The sequence below is a fragment of the Euprymna scolopes genome, chromosome 12 (assembly GCF_053919585.1).
Source record: "Euprymna scolopes isolate OS-2025 chromosome 12, ASM5391958v1, whole genome shotgun sequence".
NCBI lineage: Eukaryota > Metazoa > Mollusca > Cephalopoda > Sepiida > Sepiolidae > Euprymna > Euprymna scolopes.
The window spans coordinates 11,766,687-11,790,568 of NC_136493.1; the positions used below are offsets into that span (position 1 = coordinate 11,766,687).

Below are 23,882 nucleotides of genomic sequence, written 5' to 3' on the forward strand. Positions count from 1 at the left end.
AAAAATCGACGTAAATAAATCTAAAGGAGACTCGCATTCCCAAATTGTAGATATTATTATCTAGGGGCTATATAAACAGTTCTAAGCGATAGTACCCCCCCCCCCCCCGGGACCGTTGGCGAAAAAAGTCTTTTCGAGACATACAAAAAATGCATGCGCATTTGCCTTATATATATATATATATATATATATATATATATTTATATATATATATATATATATATATATATATATATATATATATATATATATAAATTTTATATATATAGATCACTTACAAAAGTTGAGACAATGGAATGCCTGATCAGCAAGTTTATGAAAAAATGGTTAGGTGTGCCTAATTCCCGGACAAACGTGGCACTATAAAGTTCATCAACAGTTAAAACTTCCAACGTCGTCACTTGTTGAGGAATATAAATTGAGTAAAGTGTGTTTTCCAGATGTGATTCTCCCAACCCCGTAGTGAAGAATGTCCAATCAGCATTAATATCTGGTCGAAAATGGAAAGCAAAACACGCTGTATCAGATGCAGAATCGGCCATTAAGATGCAAGAAATAGTCGGTGCTGTGGCAAGCAGGAAAGCAGGTCTAGGGCTATACACAAAACAATGGTGGTTGAAAGAACCCCCTGTAAAGCAGAGGAAAATGGTTTAGGAAGAAATCTATAATCTTGAAGAAGCCAAGTGCATTGCTACAGCTGTAGGTCAAAGTAAACAAGTCCCATGGACTAAGTTGTAGAGTGTAAAAAACAGGGAAATTACATGGCACGACCTCAAATACAAGGAGCCTAAAAAGTTAAGCTTTCTTATAAAAGCATCTTATGATATATTACCAACACCAGTTAAGCTTCATGCCTGGGGGTTAACTACATCCGATCAATGCAAAGCATGTGAGAAAACTGCCAATCTCAAACATATTCTCACTGAATGCGATCATTCCCTAAAAAGCTACACTTAGAGACACAATAAAATATTGAAAATTGATGCGGAAGCTGCAAAGATATGTTGTGTGACTGCCAATAAAACTCAAAATATGACCAGCAGAGCAATTCATGTTATTAAAGAAGGAAATAATTCCAAATTTTTATGTAAAAATAGGCAGAGATCGTCATCGTTTGATGACTGCACAAACTGGCGCATTGCATTCGACGGCTCATATTTCCAACTGAAATAACGTTAATGGAACAGCATCCGGATATCGTCATTTGGTTTGTTAATTTGAAAAAAGGTTTCCTCGTTAAATTAACAGTTCCATTTGAGGAAATTTTGACTGGGCACATCAGTATAAGTTGGAAAGATATGAGAATCTACAAGAAGAATGTTTCAGAAATGGCTGGAAAACCATTGTACTTCCTATCAAAGTCGAATGCTGAGGCTTTATTGCAAACTCAACCTCCATGTTCTTTAATAATCTTGGTTTTTCTCCGTCAGACAAGAAAAGATACATAAAGAAAATGCAAGACAAGGCTCTTTGTACACCATCATGGATATGGCAAAAAAGTCTAATGGTATTGTAAGATACTGCTGGGGCGCTCTGGGCTAGTGGTAATGATGCTTTGGCCCCATAACCATACCTGAATCCAGAGTCATCATCTGATGAAGGCTTTGTTAGAAGCAATGCTGCTGTAAAAGCAACAGTTATTTTATATTATATATATATATATATATATATATATAGTTTAAAGAAGCTTTGAATAAAAAAATGCAGAAATAAAAATAAAGAATGCAGTTTAAATTCCCGGAAAGAAAAAAAAAATATTAACTTTAACCTATCGCAGACTTAGCACCTACATAATCCGACTTCTAAAAGTTTTATAATAACAAAAGAGAATTCATTTATATAAGGATGAAAAAAAATGAAAAAAGGCCTTAACTAAAATTGTTAAATAGAAATAAACTTAGCACTGTTGGAATTTTATCTTGTTTCCAGATAAATTTGACGCCAAAGTAACTAGCCTAAAAAAAAAAAAAAAAAAAAAAACACCAAATAAAAAGGGGGTGGGGGTGGTAAAGAATAAAATTTTTTTTTTTTTTACATAAGCGTCACCACTTATCAAGGCCGAGAGGCCACTCAAGGATAAGGGTTAAAGAGTGTACAGTAGTCAAAACGACAATATAGTAATCGAGAGTAATGGAAGTTCGGTAAATTTGTTAACTTAAGTGTAACAGCTCATCAGAGACTTTTTTTTTTACACAGCATCACCACATTATCAAGGCCAAGAGGACACTCAAAGATAAGGGTTAAAGAGTGTACAGTAGAAATTGGACAATATAGTAATCATTAGTAATGAAAATTCAGTACATTTGATAACTTATATGGAACGGCTCATCAAGAATTTATATACGTTAGACTTGCACACAACCATATTGTAGTCAGCCGGAAAAATATAAAGGTCTTGTTTCAAAATGAAGAAGAGATTTTATTTACAATAAAATTAGTTGCAAATTTTTCCTTTTGCGGGCATTAAATTTAAAAAACGCCAAGGTAACATATAATGAAAAAAATAACACTGGTTCTTATAATGAAGATATTGTATCCATGAACAAATACAATAATAAGATGCAAAATAGTAGTTCCTAATTATACTCTCATCTGCAGTAAAGTTTAGGAGCGTACTCACAAATTGAAAGCCAGTCATGCACGTGCCTTTTTCTTTTTTTGTTTTGTTTAAAGTCCTTTTAGAATTTTCTCTCCTTCCATTTGCAAGCAAACCGTAGCCACGCAGATGGATTTCAGAAGCATGCCGCATCGCATGTCCGGGGTATTCTTGCCGGGTTTTCTTCTTTGTAGGAGGTTCCAAAATTCCTTGTCACGTAAAATAAGGTCTTTTTTTAAAAATAATTACACTCCTTCAAAATACGTGCAAAACCGTAGCCACGTAGATATTTTTCAGAAGCATGCCTCGTCGCATGCCCGGGGTATTCTTGCTGGGTTTTCTTCTTTGTAAGAGGCTCCAAAATTCCTTGTCTGCGCCGGGCAGTGAACTTGCATCCACTCACCACGCCGCTGGAACAATAAAAAGAGGCCGAAATTCGCGCTGGGCTCGTGACGTCATCAAGGAGCTAGCATTTCCCTTTTATTCAAATTAAAGGGAGTTTCGTACAAACCCAAAATGTACAAAACTTAAGACTCATAAAAGATACGGAATACAAAAAATCAAATACAAGAACCAGATAAAAAATAATAAATGTAAACAGGGGGGGATGCACTATTATTGGTACAAAAAAAAATTCCAACAGCACTTGGATAAGCCGATTTCGCAAAAGTATTCAATTTTAAAACAGAATTTAACTACATAAGGATGAAAAGAGAAAACCTTAACTAAAATTTTGTAAATAGAAAACGAGAGGATGATATATATATATATATATATATATATATGATGGACTCTCCCGTCGATTTCAACGTATGAGGTTCAGACAACCCATATTTCTAAAACTCATTTATGCTTTTGCCTCTGATGACTTTTTAGTCCAGCAAGGGACTTGCAGACAAGGCCACAAATAGAAGATGAATGTGGATTTAATGCTGCAGATATTGGTTCGGCTGGTAGTCGTTTTGCTCTTACTCTGTTTTCTTTCAGTTGCCTTAAGCTTTCAGATTGAAACCTCTGGAGACCTTCAAAACACCTTGATCTCCATCCTTTTCGGTCATTCACCTCATCTTCAAGACTCCTGTATGGTATGTTCACTGCAGACAAGTTACTCTTCAACTTGTCCTTGTACCTAAGCCAAGGACGTCCGACAATTCTTTTACCACCCTCAAATTGACTGTACATCACAATTTTTGGAATTCTGTCATCGGGCATCCTCAATACATGACCAGCCCACCGCAATTGCGATTGAATAAGGAATAATTCAATGCCAGATATTTTGCATTTTGTGAATAATTCGTCATTTGATACCTTGTCGCGGAGGCTAAGACCACATATGGAGCGTAGACAGCTTTTGTGGAAAACGTCCAGCTGATTAATGTGATGTCTGTATGGAGTCCATGACTCAGATCCATAAAGAAGAATGGAAAGAACAACAGCACGGTAGACAAGGATTTTTGTGTCTAGTCGAATACCTCTTTCGTTCCACAAGCGATGGCGGAGATTTCCAAAGGCAAAAGTGGCCTTAGCAATCCTGTTGACAATTTCATCATCAAGAGAACCGCCCTGGTTCACCTTGCTACCAAGGTAAGGAAAGGACTTGACATAATTGATATCATGACCGTCGACTTTCAGCTTGCGCGCAGGAAATCTATACTCTGGTGGATTTTGCTTTACGCCTTCAACTTGTTTTGGGGTAGGGTGTGGCTGATGCACTACCTCAGTCTTCCTTATGCTAATTGTCAGGCCAAAGGCCTTGCACGCGACTGAAAATCGATCAAGAAGAACCTGGGCTTCCTCAAAGGACGTGGCTACCAGTGCGGCATCGTCAGCGAAGAGCAAGTCGCGATAATTTCGGTGCGAAGAAGAGTCTTGGCCTTAAACTGTTGATGGTTAAATAAGCCACCGGATGACCGAATATATATATATATATATATGATTGTTGAGCTGGATTAAATCCGACGATATGAAATAAAATGGAGGTGGAAGGACCTGGATACTCAACGTTTCGCCCGATTTATGCGGGCTTCTTCAAGAGGGATGGTAAGCCCGCATAAATCGGGCGAAACGTTGAGTATCCAGGTCCTTCCACCTCCATTTTATTTCATATATATATATATATATATGTATGTATATATATGTATGTATATAAAATGAGTTTTTTACTATTTTAGAAATTAATAGCAAATAGTAGCCATTACAAGGCTTATATTGATCTCTATTTCTGGAGAGGTTGTTAAGGGGAGGGTAGCCAGTAACTAATTTTAAGCATGGCGGAGAAAAATATAGTTTTCACTTCTCCATAAAATTTGAATTAAAAAAAAAAACTACTTGATCAATTTACATAATTTTTTAAATATGACATACTCGTTCCGTGACAAGGATGTAAAATACATCATAAATACTTATCTGGCACAGGATTTTTATCCTGGGCCTCAAAATCAGCAGAGATTAAACCATTCCTGTTGATTTTGCAGTGAGAATTAAATTCTATGCAGTTCTAAGAGGTCCACTTTCCTAGGCTTTGCTCTCTCTCTTTGCTAATCGCCTGATGCGCCCTCACTGGGGAATTCTAATGGAGCTGCCCAGCCACTTTTTGCAGGTCAGAGTGCCCCTCCTGAGGAAAATAGGGGCCCTCCTCAGAGGCGTTGATTTCTCAATCCTATTTTCCGACCCTGATGTCACAGTTCTTGCAGTGCGAGAGAACTAAATATTTTTTTTATGGAGATCATAAAGATTCTGTGCTTGTTTATATTGGTGATCTTTTGAACCAACGCATTTCAAATGAAAATATTATTACGTACTTACTTGTAATGACGAAATTATCATAAATTCCAAAAAATTACGAAAAATGACACATTAGAAAAGTAATTGCAAGTAAAACTAGAATTTATTAAATTATCGAATTTTATCTTATGTTTTAAAATGTAGAACCAAGTCAGGATGAAAAGCAAGGGAAATAACCCTCGATTTAAATAACACAACTCAAGGTTCAGCCATTTTTTTAATTATCGTAATTGTGAATGATTTTTTTGTTGTTGTTGTTGTTAAAAAAATACATCTCGCACGCACATCTCCTACGGATTAAGTTTTCGTAATATTTGGATTTTATACTAATTTCATCATGGCATGTAGGTACGTAATAATGTTTTCACTTGATATGTATTGGCTTAAAAGATTACCAATACAAACAAGTACTAATTTTTCTGTATTTAAAAAAAAAATTATGTTGAATTTAAAAACCAAAATTTGTACTATTACGTGCGCGCGGTCTACCACGTGCTGACATAACTGACGGAATCAGGAACTTATTTGCAAAGTTTTATTGTACGTTTTATAAAATAGAAAGATTTCTATTTAGGTTAAATAAAATCAACAAATAAAAATAGCATTTCGTAGTGTATTGATCAGTATTTTTTAAATTTGAAATAAATATTTAGCTCCGCATTTTATACTAAATATTAGCAATGTTGGATAAATTAATTAACGGCTTAAATATTTTGTCTGATAAATAAAAGTGAACTTATTTTTTTTTTAACAAATAAAAAAATCTAATTTTTTTTTATTTCTTTTAAAAGAAACTTTTAACGTGAAAAATCAAATGTATTCAGTGCGGACTTATGATATTTTTAGACTAGCAGTCACTTCCGGCAAATGTTTCTACCGTCGCCATTTTAACATTGAATATTTTTCTTTCTGAAAAGAATAACAAAAAACAAACTAACAAACTAGCGATGCAAATTCGTATTTTATCTTATAAAAAATATGTTACGTCTGTGATTTATACGGGTAAGTTAACGTGCTGTATATTTTTAGTAATGTCATTGAATTGTTTATTAACGTTTGAAAGACTACATCGTTCAGAGTTCAGTTAACCATATTTTTTTTTGTCGTTTGATTTGTTATCTTCGTTTTAATAACTAAAAAAAAACAACGTTGTGATCAACATTCGATTTGTGATATTCTTTTATAGCTTGTTTATAAATTGATTTGATAAAGAAATTATATAATTGAAAGGTTTGCTTTGAGATCATGAGAAACATTCGTTTTAAATATGTAATTCTGCTAACTTGACATTTTTTTTATGAGAAGACATTGTTTTGTTTTGTATGCGCGATTTTTTTTTTATTTATTATTTTATTTATTTATTTTTTGTACCTTTTCACCACAAACAAGGCATATTGCCAATTGGACATAAAGGGGGTTACTATTTGGGATCGTGTCTACCAGAGGACTGTTCCATATCGCCGAAACGTGGCATTCTTTCAATGCCATTGCAAGTGCTCTGACGAACTCAAAGCACTAGTACTCCCTCGACGACAAACCCGACAAGCCGCAAAATCCCACCCCTATACTGTAGAAATCCCTAGATGTCGTAGAGTCTTCTACTCAAATAGCTTTTTCCTCGGACTTCTGCACTTTGAAATCCCCTCCCGGGCTTCTGCTTCCTTGACTGTACTCAACTGACATGCAGAAATTCAAGTGTAAGGCATCTTACAACTCCCTAAATAATATCCCTGCAAATCTGTTCTCAAATAGTAGCCCCTCGACTAAGTGGATCGGTGCTTTGTTTGTGGTGAATTATTAAAAAAAAAAAAAAAAAAAAATGCGCAGCAATTCAAGATGTCTGGGTATTATTTTAAATGAGGTCCAGACCTCCACAATTTTCTTTTAAATGACGACTTTTATAAGTTTTCGACTATGCTGAATATGAAAATCGCATTGAAATTTTGCAGAAATAAGTAGTTATCGAGATATAAAAAGTTGTATTATGCATTGTATTCTTTGGCGGCCATCTTTGTTACGCGCGTAGATTTGTTTATGTAGATGGCCGCCAAAAAATACAATGTATAATACAACTTTTTATATCTCGATAACTACTTATTTCTGCAAAATTTCAATGCGATTTCCGTATTCAGCAATAGTCGAAAACCTATAATAGTCGTCATTTAAAAGAAAATTGTGGAGGTGGGTGGACCTAATCTAAAAATTTACCGATGTCTGTTTATATCTAAACATTAGCAGGTTTATGCAGTCGGAAAGTAGGAAAGATGGAGGGAATTTCAAAGTATCAGTTCGAGGGAAGAAACTACTGGAAGTAGGGTTTCCGGTGTCTAGAGACCTCAGTAGTGAAGAGGTGGGATTTTGCTGCTTGTTGAGTTTGTTGGGGGCATTAGTGGTATGAGTCCATCAGAACACATTCCGCTAAAGTATTTGTAAAATAGGCACAGAGCGATACAGCATTGTGGCGATGCGACAGAGGTTGGAGCTTGGTTGATAGTGCGGGACATATAAGACTGTTTTTTTTTGTTTTTTTTATCACAAGAGGGAGAAACCAGCGGTAGAGATTGTTGTGATCCCTAGGTGCTGGAAAATTTTCTATTCTAATAGTTTCTGCCCTCAAACTGCTAGACTTTGGAATTCCCTCCCGGTCCCTGCTTCCCCGACTGTACTGACATGCAGAAGTTCAAGTGTAATGTGAACAGACATCTTGCTGCTCAACTCCCTACATAGTATCCCTGCAAATGTTTTCCCAAATAGTAGTCCCTTACATCCAAGTGACACTGTACCTTGTCTGAGGTATAAAAGCAATAAATAATAATAAAAAAAGATGCACCAGCAATATTCCATGCATGGGCAAATTGTGGCTTTGTAAAAATATAGGATGCTTTAATGTGAGTTATTTTCTAACACGGTAAAGCGAGCAAACCTTTGCAGCAGCCTTGGCAATGTCTTCAATGTATTTGTTTCAATTCCTGCTAGCTTTGAATGTTTTTATTTTTCTATTTAAACTATTTTCAACCTAAACATATTTCAAAGTAATCATTAAGTTTGTTGATTTCAGGATGATTTTTCAGAATAGTTTACAAAACACAAATAAATGTTACCAAAGGCCGTAGATGTTACTCTTCTACCTACATTGATTTTTTTTTTGTGTTTTAACTTATTTTAAAGCATTTTAATTAAAAATAAAGATAGTGTAAAGACTGTCAATAAAAAACAAGAGGGTGGTCTCAGTCGAGCCTTGATAATCACTCAAAAATCGAATGCGTGTGCACATAAATAAACATGGCGACCAGTGAAAACAATAGGGAATAAGGGGCTACTACTTGGGACCAAATCTATGGAGATGCTATGTAAGGAGTTAAGCAACAAGATGTCTGTTTACACTGCACTTGAAATTTTGTATGTTAGTACAGTCAAGGAAACAGAGAGGGAATTCCAAAGTTTAGCAGTTTGAGAGAAGGAAGTATTAGAGTAGAAGGCTTTATGGCATCTAGGGATCTCAAGACTGAAGGAGTGGGATTTTGCTGCTTGTTGGGTTAGTCGAGGGTATTTACGGCAAGGAGGGAGGTACAAGTGCTTTGAGTTCGTCGGACAACATTTCATAAAAATACTTAGAAAATACGCAACATTTCGGCGATGGGGCAGAAGTTGAAGTTTGGTTGCTTGTGTGCGACCTGTTAGGTTGGAGAGTCTTTTCTGAAGCCTGTCTAGGAGCAAGAGACTTGTGGTACATGCACCAACTCAGGTGTGTCAACAATACTTTATGCATGGTTGAATGGTGGCTTTGTAGAGATATAGGATACTTTCAGGTGTGAGTATTTTTCTAGCACGATAGCGAGAGCCCACCTTCACAGCAACCTTGGCAATGCCCTCAATGTATTTGTTTCAATTCATGTTTTGTGTTAATGTTAAGCCGAGGCGTTTGAACAAAGAGCTTTCGGGTAGTGTAATCATGGCAATTAGTTGTTGAGAATGGTTTCTTGTAATTGTAAAAGAAAAGAAAGTTTAATCTTTGCAGCGTTGAATGTTGCGATCCATTTACATCCTCATTCCACTACAGACTGTTCGTCTGTTTATTTTCATCCACACAACTTTAAAACAAATTCTTTCGCATGTTTTTTTTTTTTTTTGTACGTAGGCATCACCACTTATCAAGGCCCAGAGCCCACTCAAGGCTAAGGGTTAAAGAGTGTACAGTAGTCAATTGGACAATATAGTAATCGTTAGAAATGGAAATTCGGTAAATTTGTTAACTTAAAGTGGAACGGCTCATCAAGAACTTGTTTACATTAGACTTAAAGTTGAAGTTTGGTTGCTTGTGTGCGACCTGTTAGGTTGGAGAGTCTTTTCTGAAGCCTGTCTAGGAGCAAGAGACTTGTGGTACATGCACCAACTCAGGTGTGTCAACAATACTTTATGCATGGTTGAATGGTGGCTTTGTAGAGATATAGGATACTTTCAGGTGTGAGTATTTTTCTAGCACGATAGCGAGAGCCCACCTTCACAGCAACCTTGGCAATGCCCTCAATGTATTTGTTTCAATTCATGTTTTGTGTTAATGTTAAGCCGAGGCGTTTGAACAAAGAGCTTTCGGGTAGTGTAATCATGGCAATTAGTTGTTGAGAATGGTTTCTTGTAATTGTAAAAGAAAAGAAAGTTTAATCTTTGCAGCGTTGAATGTTGCGATCCATTTACATCCTCATTCCACTACAGACTGTTCGTCTGTTTATTTTCATCCACACAACTTTAAAACAAATTCTTTCGCATGTTTTTTTTTTTTTTTGTACGTAGGCATCACCACTTATCAAGGCCCAGAGCCCACTCAAGGCTAAGGGTTAAAGAGTGTACAGTAGTCAATTGGACAATATAGTAATCGTTAGAAATGGAAATTCGGTAAATTTGTTAACTTAAAGTGGAACGGCTCATCAAGAACTTGTTTACATTAGACTTAAAGACAACCATATTGTAGTCTGCTAGAAAGCAGGCAAACGGAATACAGTTCCACAGGTGTGCACTTCTAAGAAAGAAACTTTGTTCATGGAATCTACATTTAGGTTTAGGTACAGATAAAGAGTGGGGGAAATTATTGATAGTGTTTACAGCTAGACGAGTGTTTCTCGTGAAAGTTTGGCAAGTGGAGACCATAGATTGGAGCTCAGACGAGCACTTGCCATGAAAATAATAAGGCAGAGATGGTTCCGACCACTGTTCTCATCTTGAGTGTTATTCTTACAATGTTTTGATTGATGTGACCTCTGACCTTCGTCAGGTGCATCTTAACAATGGCTCTTATTGGTGAAGGGTGAAAAAGATAAAGTATGCTTTTGTTAATGAACCATCATCATTAGAATTGAAAATGAGCGATATGTTTATGAAACGGAAAGAACAGAGTTGTTTCTGTTTTCGTAATAATTCTCGTTTTTATTTTCTACATTAAATCTGGTTCATATCGATTTGATATGTTTCTGAATTTTTTAGATAAAGATTGATGTGATGTATTATTTGGATTATTTATAAATATATTTTAAATTCTAACAACTATGGTTTGTTGAATAAAAAAACAAAAACATTCTTTCCACTACCAATAAGAGCCATTGTAAAGATGCCCTTGAAAAAAGTCGGACATTACATCAACCAAAACATTATGAGAATAACACCTATGATGAGAACAGCACTCCCAACAATCCAAATAATACCGATTATCAATCCTCATCTAAAAAATTCAGTAATATGTTAAATTACGTTTTTGTTTTTAGTTCATCTAATTTATAAAACTCACTATGTCTTTCTCCATATTTTTAAACTGTATCTCTTCCGAACCTGAAAATCACAGGGCGGCGCTAGGATCCTCAAATGATTGGATTTTTATGGGTCGTTAGTTGGTTAATATAGTTTTTAAGGGGTCAAAATTGAAAAAAAAAAAAAGTCATACATTTTGTACATTCATTTTAGTTTATTTTTAATCAGTTCATATGCATGTCATGTTGGTACAGTGGTAACTTTATCAGCTTTGAATGCTACAGTTTTGCTTTCGGTTTCGATTCTAGCTGATGGCACCAAAATACCTTTTTTTTTTATTACTTTTGAAATCATGACTATAATGACTATATACGAAATCTGTGCAAATTAAAGTATCATATTTAAGTGTATTTTACGACCTGGCAAAGCCCGCTAGTATTTGAAAAGATAGAGAAACATATTTTAAAATAGATTTTAGATTTTTTTTCTATCAGTTTAAAACAAAAAAAACAAAAATGAGAATAAGTAGCAAACGTTTCTTCTTATCCCCATGTGATAATCATTGTATGTTATATTTATGCCAATCGGCCAACTTTGAACCACTCTCAAAATTGAACTGCTTGATATTGTTACTTCGATTTAAAAAAAAAATTTTTATTTGATTCTCCTAACTTTTCAGAAAATACATATTTCATAATACATCTATATAAATAAAACAAAAGATGTATGTGTGTCTGTCAGTAAATATTTAACTAATAAACTCTTAAACTACTGATCACACAACATTGAAATTAACAGGAAATAGTAATTTATGCAAGAAGAATGGTTTGGAACGAGTAAAATATTTGGATGACTAAATAACACAGACATATAACGGCAAGTTGGAATGCAAAATTTTCATTTTAACTTGCCGACATATTTTTACTTCTGTAATAATAAATACAAAATCCGTATGAATTTAAATATATTTAAGTGTATTTTATAACCTGGCAAGCCACGCACCTCCCTCCCTAGTTAAATAATTTCCCAAAATTATAAATTCCCACTCTGAGCAAAATCTGGTTGTGTTACACTAGTTGCTTCTGAGGTGTGCACCGTATCTTGAATCATAACAGTCCAAACATGACAGACTAGGCAAGGTTGCATGATATAGCTAGTCTTTCATGATTCCACTTGTCGACCAGTGAGCATGGCATAACTTTGTCAGTTTCTAAAGATGTGCAGTTTAATGGCCGGTGTAAGTTGTAGTTTATTACCAAAAAGAAAAACGATTATTTTATATTATTTTGATAGTCCTTTTTAATTAAAAAGTTGATCATATGTGATTGTTAATGTGGTTTGCAAGAATCGGATTATGCAGATAATTGTAAAAGGAGAGAAGAGTCATATAGGGTAATTTCATTCTTAAATTATTTCTATTAAAAATGAATTTACATTAAATTTAAACAAATACCCTCCCTCCACGCACACACACACACACACACCTACAAATGAAAATAAAATGAGAGTATCCTGTACCTCTACAAGGCCACCATTCGCCAATGCATGGAGTATTGTTGCCACATCTGGGCTGGTGCATCTACCACTAGTCTCTCACTCTTGGATCGATCCCACTATCAACTAAGCTCCAGTCCCTGCCTCATTGTCACATCATTGTGCCTGTTTTACAAATATTTTAATGGAATGTGTTCTGATGAACTGGTTTCACTTGTACCCCCTCGACGTACATATCCCGACAAACTCCTTTAGCAATAAGATCTCACCCCTTCACTGTTGTTGTCCCTAAATGCCAGAAAATTTTCTATTCTAGCTATTTGAGAGAAGAAACTATTAGACTTTGGAATTCCCTTCTGCTGCCTGCTTCCCTGGCTGTACTGATATGCAGAAGTTTAAACGTAACATAAACAAATATCTTGTTAATCTTTCCCAGACATGGCCCCAAATAGTAGCCCCTTTCGTCCAAGTGGCCATATGCTTTGTCAGGGGTGAACATGAATAAAAGAAAATATTTTTTAGATAAAAAAAATAAATAAAATGTTTAATTAAAGAAAATAATAAATAAATAAAATGTTTGATAAAAAAAAAATTAAATTAAAAAAAATTTTTTTTTTAAATATTCCTGAAGAGTTTGAAGATACAGTAGGTCAAATCATTATAAAAAATTCTATATAAAATGGGTTAAACTTGTTTTATATAAAAACAAAAATTGTCCATTGTATTTTAGAATTGTTCATTATTATTCTTGACATGACCTTCCATCTAATTTTCCATGCGGATTTGTACATCATCATTTTAAATGACTATTAAACACGACTGTAGATTAATTTTTTGTTAAAAATGGTAGGTACAATTGACCTGGTGTTTGTTAAGCATGCAAACAATTTGCTTTTTTTCTAAAATCCAATCTAACAATGTAATAAAGTTTCAAGATCTTAACATCAATGGCAAGTGCTTGTCTAAGCTCCAATCTATGCCCCCCCCCCTCGCCAAACATTCACGAGAAACACTCGTTTGGCTGTAAACACTATCAATGTTCCTCCACTCTTTATCTGTGCCTAAACCTAAGTGTAGATTCCATGAACAAAGCTTCTTTTTAAGAACTGCACACCTGTGGAACTCTTTTCCGTTTACCTGCTTTTCAGCTGACTACAATATGTTTGTCTTCAAGTCCAATGTAAACAAGTTCTTGATGAGCTCTTCCCGTTAAGTAATCCAATTTACTAAATTTACACTTGTAATGATTACTATGATATTGTCCTTTTGACCACTGTTCACTCTTTAAGGTATCCTCGAGTGGCTTCTGGGCTTTGATAAGTGGTGATTCCTTTGTAAAAAAAAATTTTTTAAAAATCAACATGAAAATTGATTTGCGTTTGCATAATAGTTTTGTCGATATGGAAAATGAAAAAGTTAATTTGCTGAAATTGTTGTTAAAATAGAAAATTCTACTTGTATACGAGGGTAGTTCCAGAAGTAAAGCCTCCTATTTTTTTTTAAATTCAAAGTTGAAGACCCATGAAGACGGGAGTGGTTCTATTAAAACGAGTGACCTTTTGTGTTCCAGAATTTATTTTTCTCCATGGTTATCACTGTTCTCGATACACTTTTGCCAAGAATTCAATGCCACACCTCTGTTTCTGATGCATGTCCATGACAGCTGTTACTTTTTTAGAATCTCACATCGTCAGTACCTGAAATAGAGTGATGAAACTTTCAAGTCATGAATGCATAAGTTCAGTCGTTATAACAATGCAATTTGCAATCCCTCTGATCCATTTGGGCGGAATAAAAAATAGGAGGCATTACTTTTGGAATGCTTCTTGTATTTGGACAAAAATTGATATTATTTTAGATAAATATTAAATTTAGAGTTACATTTTTTTTTTATTTGTGACCAATGCAACACTTTATTAAAGTTTAATTTGATAAATTATTCAGTGGATTATGAAAAAATGTTGAATCAATGCAATTAAATTCAAGAATTTAATTCATAAATCAATTTTGTAAGATATGCTGTATAGCAGATATATTGTAAAATAAACCAAACCAAATCATGGATAATAATATATGCTATAAAATGGACCAAACCATGTTTTTTATAAGATTAGCAGTTCAGCCCGGCTTTACTTGGGCCCTATGTACTGTTCATAACTTTATGTGCATATGTATATATATATTAAAAAGTTTGACTCCTGTCCGGGTAACCTACATCTAAAATTTCAAATGTTTAGACTCAAAATTGGCTGAATAGTTTGCTAGAGACTCAAATCAAAACAAAATGGAAATAAAGAATAAGCAAGCGTAATAACCCTGTTTAAATATTGTAACTTTTATTTTTTAAATCGGAAAAACAAATCAAAAAAAATAAGCGAACGAAAAAGAAATGGAATAAATAACTCTGTTTAAATGTTAAAACTTCTTAAAAAATCGGAACACCCCCCCCCCAAAAAAAAAACAGCGAACGTGATGGAAAAATAAAATTAAAAAATGTAAAAATGGTATAAATAACCCGGTTTCAATATTAACACTTTAAAAATCGAGAAAAAAAAATCTAATATCTAGGCTCGAAGGTGCAATCTGAAGATAAACGACACTGCCAATATAACGACTTGTCTATGATCGCAAAGTTAGGTTGTTTTTTTATATTTAAACTAATTCAAGAAAGAACATTTTTTGCGCATGCATGTTTGGCTAAATTGTCATGAAGGAACGATTTTTTGCTACCCCTCCCTGTAGAAAAATTCCCAGTTGAAGGTGAAGGAATTACTGTTTTTAGCCAATTTTTCGATATTTGTCGTCCAAGCTTTGAAACGATACCGATTTTGTGAAAATCCAATCCGTCACCTCTGTGGAAAGTTTTAGGCAGACATACATACATTTAAACAGAATTTTGTCCTTTATCAAATATTGATAATGTGTAGACACAACGGTCTGCAAAGAAAATGGCCGCCAAGTTCAAGTTTTATATAAAAACTGAAACTGAAAGAAATTTTTACTTCATATATAAATTATAAAGATAATTGTTTATAAGGAAAGTTTATGTTACTCAAAATTGAAGGACAAAATCCATCTTTTGAACTTTTCCATCTCCAACCATCAGTTGACTGCAAATAACAGTTCAGTATGCGTAGCAAATTAAAGATTTCACACCTCCAAGAATTGGCTATTAACCGGTGCTTAGCAATCCATTGAATTGTTTCGAAATTGTCAGACAACTTCATGACATGTTGGAATATTGTTATTTCTTGAGTCAGCATGAAATCATTATTATTTACAAGACTTGTTGCACACATTCTAAGAACTCAGCGGCCATTTTTTTTACCCAAAATATTAAAATCAAAAGTCAAAAGATAATTATAATCATCATCATCATCATCATCATCATCATCATCATCATCATTCGGTTTAACATCTGTTTTACTTGTTGGCATGTGTTGGATGGCTTTTTGAAATTTATTTCTAAGCTAACTTATCTCTAATCTGGTCATTATTTAAACTACCTATCCTGAACTGCAACAAATTTTCTTTGGAAATCATCTGCTTAGTTAAGGTGAGATTTTTATAGGGCGGATGTCCTTCCTCATGTTAACCCAGGTAGGTGATGGGAATCAGTGTTTTTATTGAAAAATCATTCACGATTGCCTACCAAGGTTAAAGAATGCTTTACTAAAACAAATTTAAAAAATCTTATTAAATCAAATTATAACCAAGGATGAAGTATTGCTGTCACATCTGGGCAGGTGCTGCTATGATCTTATCCTGCCTTGACAGAGTTCCAAATAGACTTCGTAGCCTAGTGGAGGATGCCCTTTTCTCTTTCCTGCAACCTCTTTCTTACAGAAGAGGCGTTGCAAGCCTGTCTCTGTTTTATCGTTATTTTCATGGCAAGTGCTCGTCTAAGCTCCAATCTATGGTCCCCCCTCGCCAAACATTCACGAGAAACACACGTTTGGCTGAAAACACTACCAATAATTTCCCTCAGTCTTTATCTGTGCCTAAACCTAAATGTAGATTCCATGAACAAAGCTTCTTTCTTAGAACTGCACACCTGTGGAACTCTCTTTCGTTTACCTGCTTTCCATTTGACTACAATATGGCCGCCTTCAAGTCCAATGTGAATAAATTCTTGATGAGTCGTTCCCATTAAGTAATCCAAATTTACCAAATTTACACTTCTAATGATTACTATGATATTGTCCTTTTGATCACTGTACACTCTTTAACACTTATCCTCGAGTGGCCTCTGGGCCTTGATAAGTGGTGATTCCCTTGCAAAAAAAAAACACGTCTGCTTCAGAATTTTGGAGATAAGGATTGACAATTTGGATTATTTTGATTATTTAAACCATTGTTTTCATCTTCGATTCTCACAACATTTCAGCCTATTTAACCATCTTCTTCACGTACATTTTGTCAAACTTGGGAATCTTTATATTGAACTTTAAAATTTCAACATTTGACAGGATGCATCAGAAGAATGTTGGAGATTATATTAGCCAAAATGTTGTAAGAATAACATCCAAAATGAAAACAGTCGTCCAAACAGAAGACTTGAGCGACCCCCCCCCCTTTATAATTTTTATAGTATGTTTTAGTATAGTATCAATAGTTTTAGTATCAATAGTTTTTGAGGTTGGGGGTGTTTATTCTGAAAGCCATTTTTAACATGGGGAGGTTGGGGGAGGGGTTATACCATGCTGGATTAAGTCATAAAAAAATACCAACTGCAGAATACAGGTTAAAATTATGGGGAGGGGAGGTGATTCTCATTCAGGTCCACTGTCCAAACGATGTAAATATGGTTATTTTAGATTATTTTTCTTTAATACTTCCTCCCAGGCAACGCCAGGTAAATACAGCTGCTTTCTCATAATAAAGAAGTTTTAAGTTTTTTACTTTTTTTTTTGTGTGGATTGTGTGTAATTAAAGAACATTGCGAGCCTGTCTTCATTTTATCATTATTTCCATGGTAAGTGCTCATCTGAGCTCCAATCTTTCATGAAAAACACTTGTCTAGCTGAACCACTATCAATAATTTTCCCCACTCTTTATCTGTGCCTAAATCAAAACATAGATTCCATGAACAAAGTTTCTTTCTTAGAAGTGCACGCCTGTGGAACTCTTTTCCGTTTGCCTGTTTCCCAGCTGACTACAACTTGGTTGTTTTCAAGTCCAACATAAACAAATTCTTGATGAACTGCCCCCTTAATACAATTTACCAAATTTCCATTACTAATGACTGCTACGATATTATCCCATTGAGTATTATACACTCAATAACTCTTATCCTCGAGTGGCCTCCGGGCCTTGATAAGAGGTGACAATGTAAAAAAAAAAAAAAAAATTGGTTTTTATAGTTTATGGTACATGAAGGATGTGCATAATTTATATAATGGCTGTTATGTTTCTGAACTTTTCGAGATGAAGGTTGATAATTTAGATTATTTGGACTGCTGTTCTCATCTTGAGTGTTATTTGTGCAATATTTCGGCCAATGTAACCTTCAACCTTCTTCGGGTGTACCTTAGCAAACTCTGGAATCTACACAGAATTTTGAATGAAGCCCTTTATTTAATCCACAGGTGTAACATGTATTTGTACCATCAGTCATGACTGGGTAGTAATCCTAAGTAATTCAAAATTCTGCACTTAGGATTGAACCTTCAACCTCCAGAAAAGTGTAACTTCAAAATTTTACCAACTTGCATTACTTCATGGGTCCTTGTAGAATAATATGAATGATGGATATTGTAAATTATGGGATCTGCTGTGCCAATTTCAAATCCTACCTCGGATCTAGGATACTCAATTATGCATGGATACTCTTTGGAAATTTATCGCCAACACCTGGATAAAATAGCAACTTAAGTTCAATATATTGTATATTATTTTGGCGTTTGAATGATTAAAAAGAAAAAAGATTTGATATATCGTAAAAATTGAATTAAAAATTTTTATGTTCCTGAATTATTGAGACGAGAATTAATAATTTGTATTATTTGTTTTATTTGGACTACTGTCCTCATCTTGAGTGTTATTCGCACAATGGTTTAGTCGATGCAACCTCCGACCTTCTTCAGGTGTATCTTGTCAAACTCTGGATTCTGCATGTAATTTTGAACGGAACCTTTTATTTAATCCACATGGGTAGTAATAAATAGTGATAAGTTGTAAGATTGTACTTTGAAAAACAAAAATAGTGGATAAAGTTTTTTGTAAATATTCAGTTGTAAGTAACACTCTTAAGGAGCCTGATGGTTCAATCCTCAGTGCGGGTGCGAGCGACACTCAAAATACAATTGTAAATTGTTGAGAACTATTCAGTCAAGGCTAATGGCACAAGAACATGCTACTCCCGTTCCATTTGATATTTTATGTAGATTCCAAAGTTCGTCAGGAAGAAGATCAGAGGTTACATTGATCGAACCGTTGTGTGAACAGCACATGGATACTCCAAATAATATGAATAAAAAAAATATGCAATGGAATTTATTAATATTTTCACTTGTATAACTCAATAGTCGTTGCTTTCTAATCATGAATGTTTCAGATAGTGGGAGGAAGGGCGAATAACATAAATAAAGGGTAAGTGATTAGGGAAGTAATAAATGGAGGGGTATGATCTAAATAATAATTAAAAAAAAATGTACAAAACACAAATGATTATTATCAAAAGAAAATATATATATACTTACATGGAAAAAAATGTTTGCAAAATGAACTTATTTTTTCAAATATTGCCAAAAGTTACCATTCACCATTTATGACGTCATTATAAAGTAGGTCTATTATGACATCACAAGATAAATTTATAAATATTTGTATGTTTAAAGAAAGTAGGATGCTATTACTTAAAACTGTGAAACTTGTTTTGTTGTGGAACAGCACGTTTCATAATTATCAATTAATATATACTGTATATTATCATAAAAATAAATGTCATATAAAAGATAAATGGTAGTTTCCAAATGCTGTAAATGTTTGTGTGAAAGCAGTTTTATTCAGCCAATGTCAAAGTCAAAAAATGGTATCTCCTATATATATATATATATATAATAAAATGATTGCAGAAATTCCCCTCTGGACCAAAGTATTGTAGGTTTGCAACAACAGATACCACCTACATATTCAATATGTCTAGGTTATTAGCCACTCCTGTAACTTTAGAATACCATTTTATACACATTTAATCGTCATATTAAAATGCTACATTGCATCCTAGGAGCAACATCATCACAATCACAGCATCTCAATAGGAAAGAGTGTTGTAGAGGGTTTAACAACCAGTTATAAAAACCAGGTTGACCGTACAACAAAATTAGACACAAATGAAGGAAGGGAACTTCAAAAAAAAAAAAGAATGACAAAACGCAGAGTGTTTAGTATAAAAGGACAATAGGATCCACCTTTGTTTATTGACAACCCAAAAAGGAACGATTGTCCAAAAAAATAAGGTTATTTGTCTGGCTACTGAAGTGGATGTCTGGTTCTGGCAGGGAGAGCTTCTGCAGGCTGCTGAGGTGGACGTCAGTGGTATCTGGTGGAGTGACCTTCAGCGGCTGCTAAGGTGGACGTGGATGATATCTGGCAGAGAGACCTTCAGCAGGCTGCTGAGGCGGATGTCGATGGTATCTGACAGGCAGACTGGATTTCGACAGGCTTGTGGAGTGGGTAGCCTGAGGTCGGCCGGTGCTGGAAGTCTGCAGGAGCAGGAAGCACCACGGGCTGGAAATTTGCAGGAGTAAGAGGTACCACGGGCTGGAAGGCTGCAGGAGCAGGAGGCACCACGGGGATGTCTCAGGAACGCAGCAAGCAGGCAGTGAAGGAGAAGAAAAAAAGGGGGGAAGTAAAACATTCAGAAGGTTAGCCCTAAAAAGGGCTGTTTGTGGAAAGACTTTGAGTTTATGCAAAAGGCTTTCGGGTTCGTTGATCTGCTGCTGCTCCTGCTGAAAGTCCTGGCTGGGCGGTCCAAAATCTCCTTGCTCCCTTGGCTGAATTGAAATTTTCGTGACAGACATGCTGTATTCATGCAATAAGTTTGTTATGACATTCACCGCTCTCAATAAGGAAACAAACAAGTAGAATTAATTCCTTGGTAAATCACTCAACAAATCGAGCTTCCAAAGTGAATTTATTCTGTTTAATTTTGATTCATTTCGTAAACAAAGTCTCTTCTATTTTGTTTAGTGTAGAAAAGGTTGAATTTAAGTCTTTTTTTTTATCCGATCAAAACGAAAAAAGAGTTATTACTATTTTTAGCATTCAGCGGAAATGACGTTATAGGCTGCTAGGCGGTGTATGTGTTATTGTTTACAGTGGAAATAATGACTGGCACAGCGGAATATGAACCATTATGAAGCATACCGCGACAGGAGTTCCAATTTTTCCCTTTAGACATTTAGTCCTCCTACCACCACCAGTCAACACTGGGAGGAAATCTACACTTTATATGGATAATGTGGTTACACCTATTGTAACTGGACCATAAACATATAAACATAAGCTTTCCCTTTTCCGATTCATAAATAATAATGGCTCCGTTGCAAAAATTCCGGAATTCAATTCTGCTAAATAAATGAACACTGCCTAACATTAAAACATGACATCACTAACAGACATGTTTTAAAGCCTAAAATTCTTTTTATTTTTCATTCAATAAATCGTACATGTCAATATTAAACATTGTTCTTATGCACTTAGGTAACCATGCTTTTTTTTTTAGAATTGTATTTACAAGTTCTTACAGTCATGCTTGTTTGCGTGCATATGATAGACTAAAATGCTTTTATTTTCCATTAGATACTTCTTAGATGTTATAACTAAATGTTGTGTTTATGCAACTAAGCTATTTTTAGAATTGTATTAAAAAGTTATTACAGTAGTGTTTGTTTGCGTGTGTACATGAGCTACAGCAGCACATGGCTGGGTACAACTAGTATCTAACAATATACTAGACCTACTGGGTATAGCTAGACAGTTTGTCTATTTTCAATTTGTCTTTACATAAGCATTAATTTGTTGCTATACAGTCATGAGCATGTTTCGGTCTTCTAGTGTTTAACAACTAGAGACCTCTTTCAGGCAACAATGCAAATTTAAAAAAAAAAAGAAAAAAAAAAAAGAAAAGAAAAAAAGCCTTCTTTTGCTAAAATTTGATTTTCGGTTTTCATTGAGAATTCCGCTTTCGTAAATAAGCATTGTTGCCTGAAGAGGTCCACTTATGAAGGCCCAGAGGCCACTCGAGGATAAGTTAAAGAGTGTACAGTGATCAAAAGGACAATATCATAGTAATCGTTAGAAGTGTAAATTTGGTAAATTTGGATTACTTAAGGGGAACGACTCATCAAGAATTTATTCACATTGGACTTGAAGGCGGCCATATTGTAGTCAAATGGAAAGCAGGTAAACGGAAGAGAGTTCCACAGGTGTGCAGTTCTAAGAAAGAAGCTACGTTTTCATTTTTAAGGAAGACCTACGTATTGAGCACTTTTGAAGTAAATACTTAAAGTTTACGCATAAATCTATACTTTCGTATAGTAAATTTATGTGAATAAATGAAATAGTTATACTTAGCTCCTAAAAGAGTCGAGCACTTTCAAAAGAATTTATTTCACCACATTAAAAATAGATATGGAAAGAGTCAATTTCGAAACATCGCTAAAAAACATCCCCACACCCAGCAAGCATAGCTATATTATTAAATTAATCCAAAAAACAGATGAACTAATACGCCGAATGCGATGGCGAGCAAATTTCTTCCTTAAAAATGAAAACGTAAACAAAAAAGAATCCTATGGTTTTAAAACCCTTAAAATGTGAAAACAGTATTCAGTGTAGCTTAATCGCCATATATATTTTATAAATTACTAATATATATATATATATATATATATATATATATATATATATATATATATATAATGTGTGTGTGTATGTGTAAGGTTAGTTGGAGAGAACTTCAGAGTGCTTGAGATTATTAAGAAAAATTAAAAATATAAGTATGTAATATTTATATAAGTGTAACAAAAGATCAGAACAACATTGGTACTGTCAGTTTCAAATCCAAACTAAGGGACCTATAGTTGGTCGCCTATGTCGAATTCTCTTCAGCCTTTGTTTATGTTTCCTTATATGAGGATTTTTAGATACATCTATAACAATTTCTTTCCATTCTCTCAGTAATTAACTGTTTTCTGCAAGTTTTTTATTTATTCTGAACACATTGTGTCTCGTACTTCTTGATAATGGTGCTTTGAATTTTCAATCTAGAGAGATGATAACACTCCAAGAGTGTGCTATAGTAACCATTTTGTTTGTAAGAATAAACTCTTATTTTTATTCATAGATTCTTATCAAGTTGAGCGGTCTTTGCCATGATAACATGTTTTATCCCTCTATGTGTCTCATGCAGGTTGTTGTTGTTGTTGTAATCTTTAGAATTCAGTTCATACTACTGGCATTTGTATTAAATGTCAGATTAACTTAAAAATATAAGCATTTATATATGTAGCAGCGTTGTGTGTGTCTGTGTGTACAACTCTCCTACAGTCCACAACATTGGACTGATCATGACCAAACCTGGCATGATTATGGTCCCCTACCTAGGAATGGTGCACACCGTGTTTCAAGGTCAAGGTCATTGTGTATTTGAACTTTAGCTTCATAAATTTCTCCACCTAGGGATGGTACACACCAAGTTATGGTATCTTTGATAAAAATGTGTTTGTGATACTAAACAAAGTTTAACCGTTGTGATCCTTTGTAATGGTTTTAATTTTTATGTGTAACAATATGTCAACTTTGATCTAATCTATTTGCTTTAAAGTTCATGGTTGGATTTCAGTCACTTAAGAAGGAAATTAAAAAATTTTAAACAATAATTAAGCAATAGTTGCTCTTACAACACCCACTTACTGCAAAGGATGCTGCAAAGTAGGTATCCGAGCATACAGCAAAGTTCTGCACGCAGCACAGGTATTTTTGCTAGTTTCCATTATATTTTAGTCTCCGCATAGATGTACATTGGATTTGCAGGTGACATTTTCTGAGAAATGTTTATTACTAGCGCACTGCCTGACGTTGCCGGGTCATAAAATAAGCTTAAATATGATATTTTAATTCATACAGATCACATATTTATTATTGAGCCAATTCTCTATTGATTATTATATTGTACCCAATATATATAGTAGTGATTTTAAAAGTTTTTTTTAAAAAATATGACTTGGGTGCCATCAGCTAGAATTGAAACCAAAACATTTAG

General features: G+C 34.5%; 1 protein-coding gene across 2 annotated transcripts in view; it reads left to right on the plus strand.

Annotated features, from left to right (window-relative positions):
• The first annotated feature begins 5,570 nt into the window (after positions 1-5,570).
• LOC145291188 (uncharacterized) overlaps positions 5,571-23,882 on the plus strand; it is a 90,481-nt gene continuing 72,169 nt past the window's right edge. The window contains exon 1 of one of the 2 annotated variants that reach the window (XM_080136767.1): positions 5,571-5,728. The gene's annotated coding sequence lies outside the window, so the exon portion shown is untranslated. Of the gene's footprint in view, positions 5,729-6,224; positions 6,383-23,882 lie in introns of those variants that run through there. The other variant, XM_080136766.1, reaches the window with a different exon arrangement.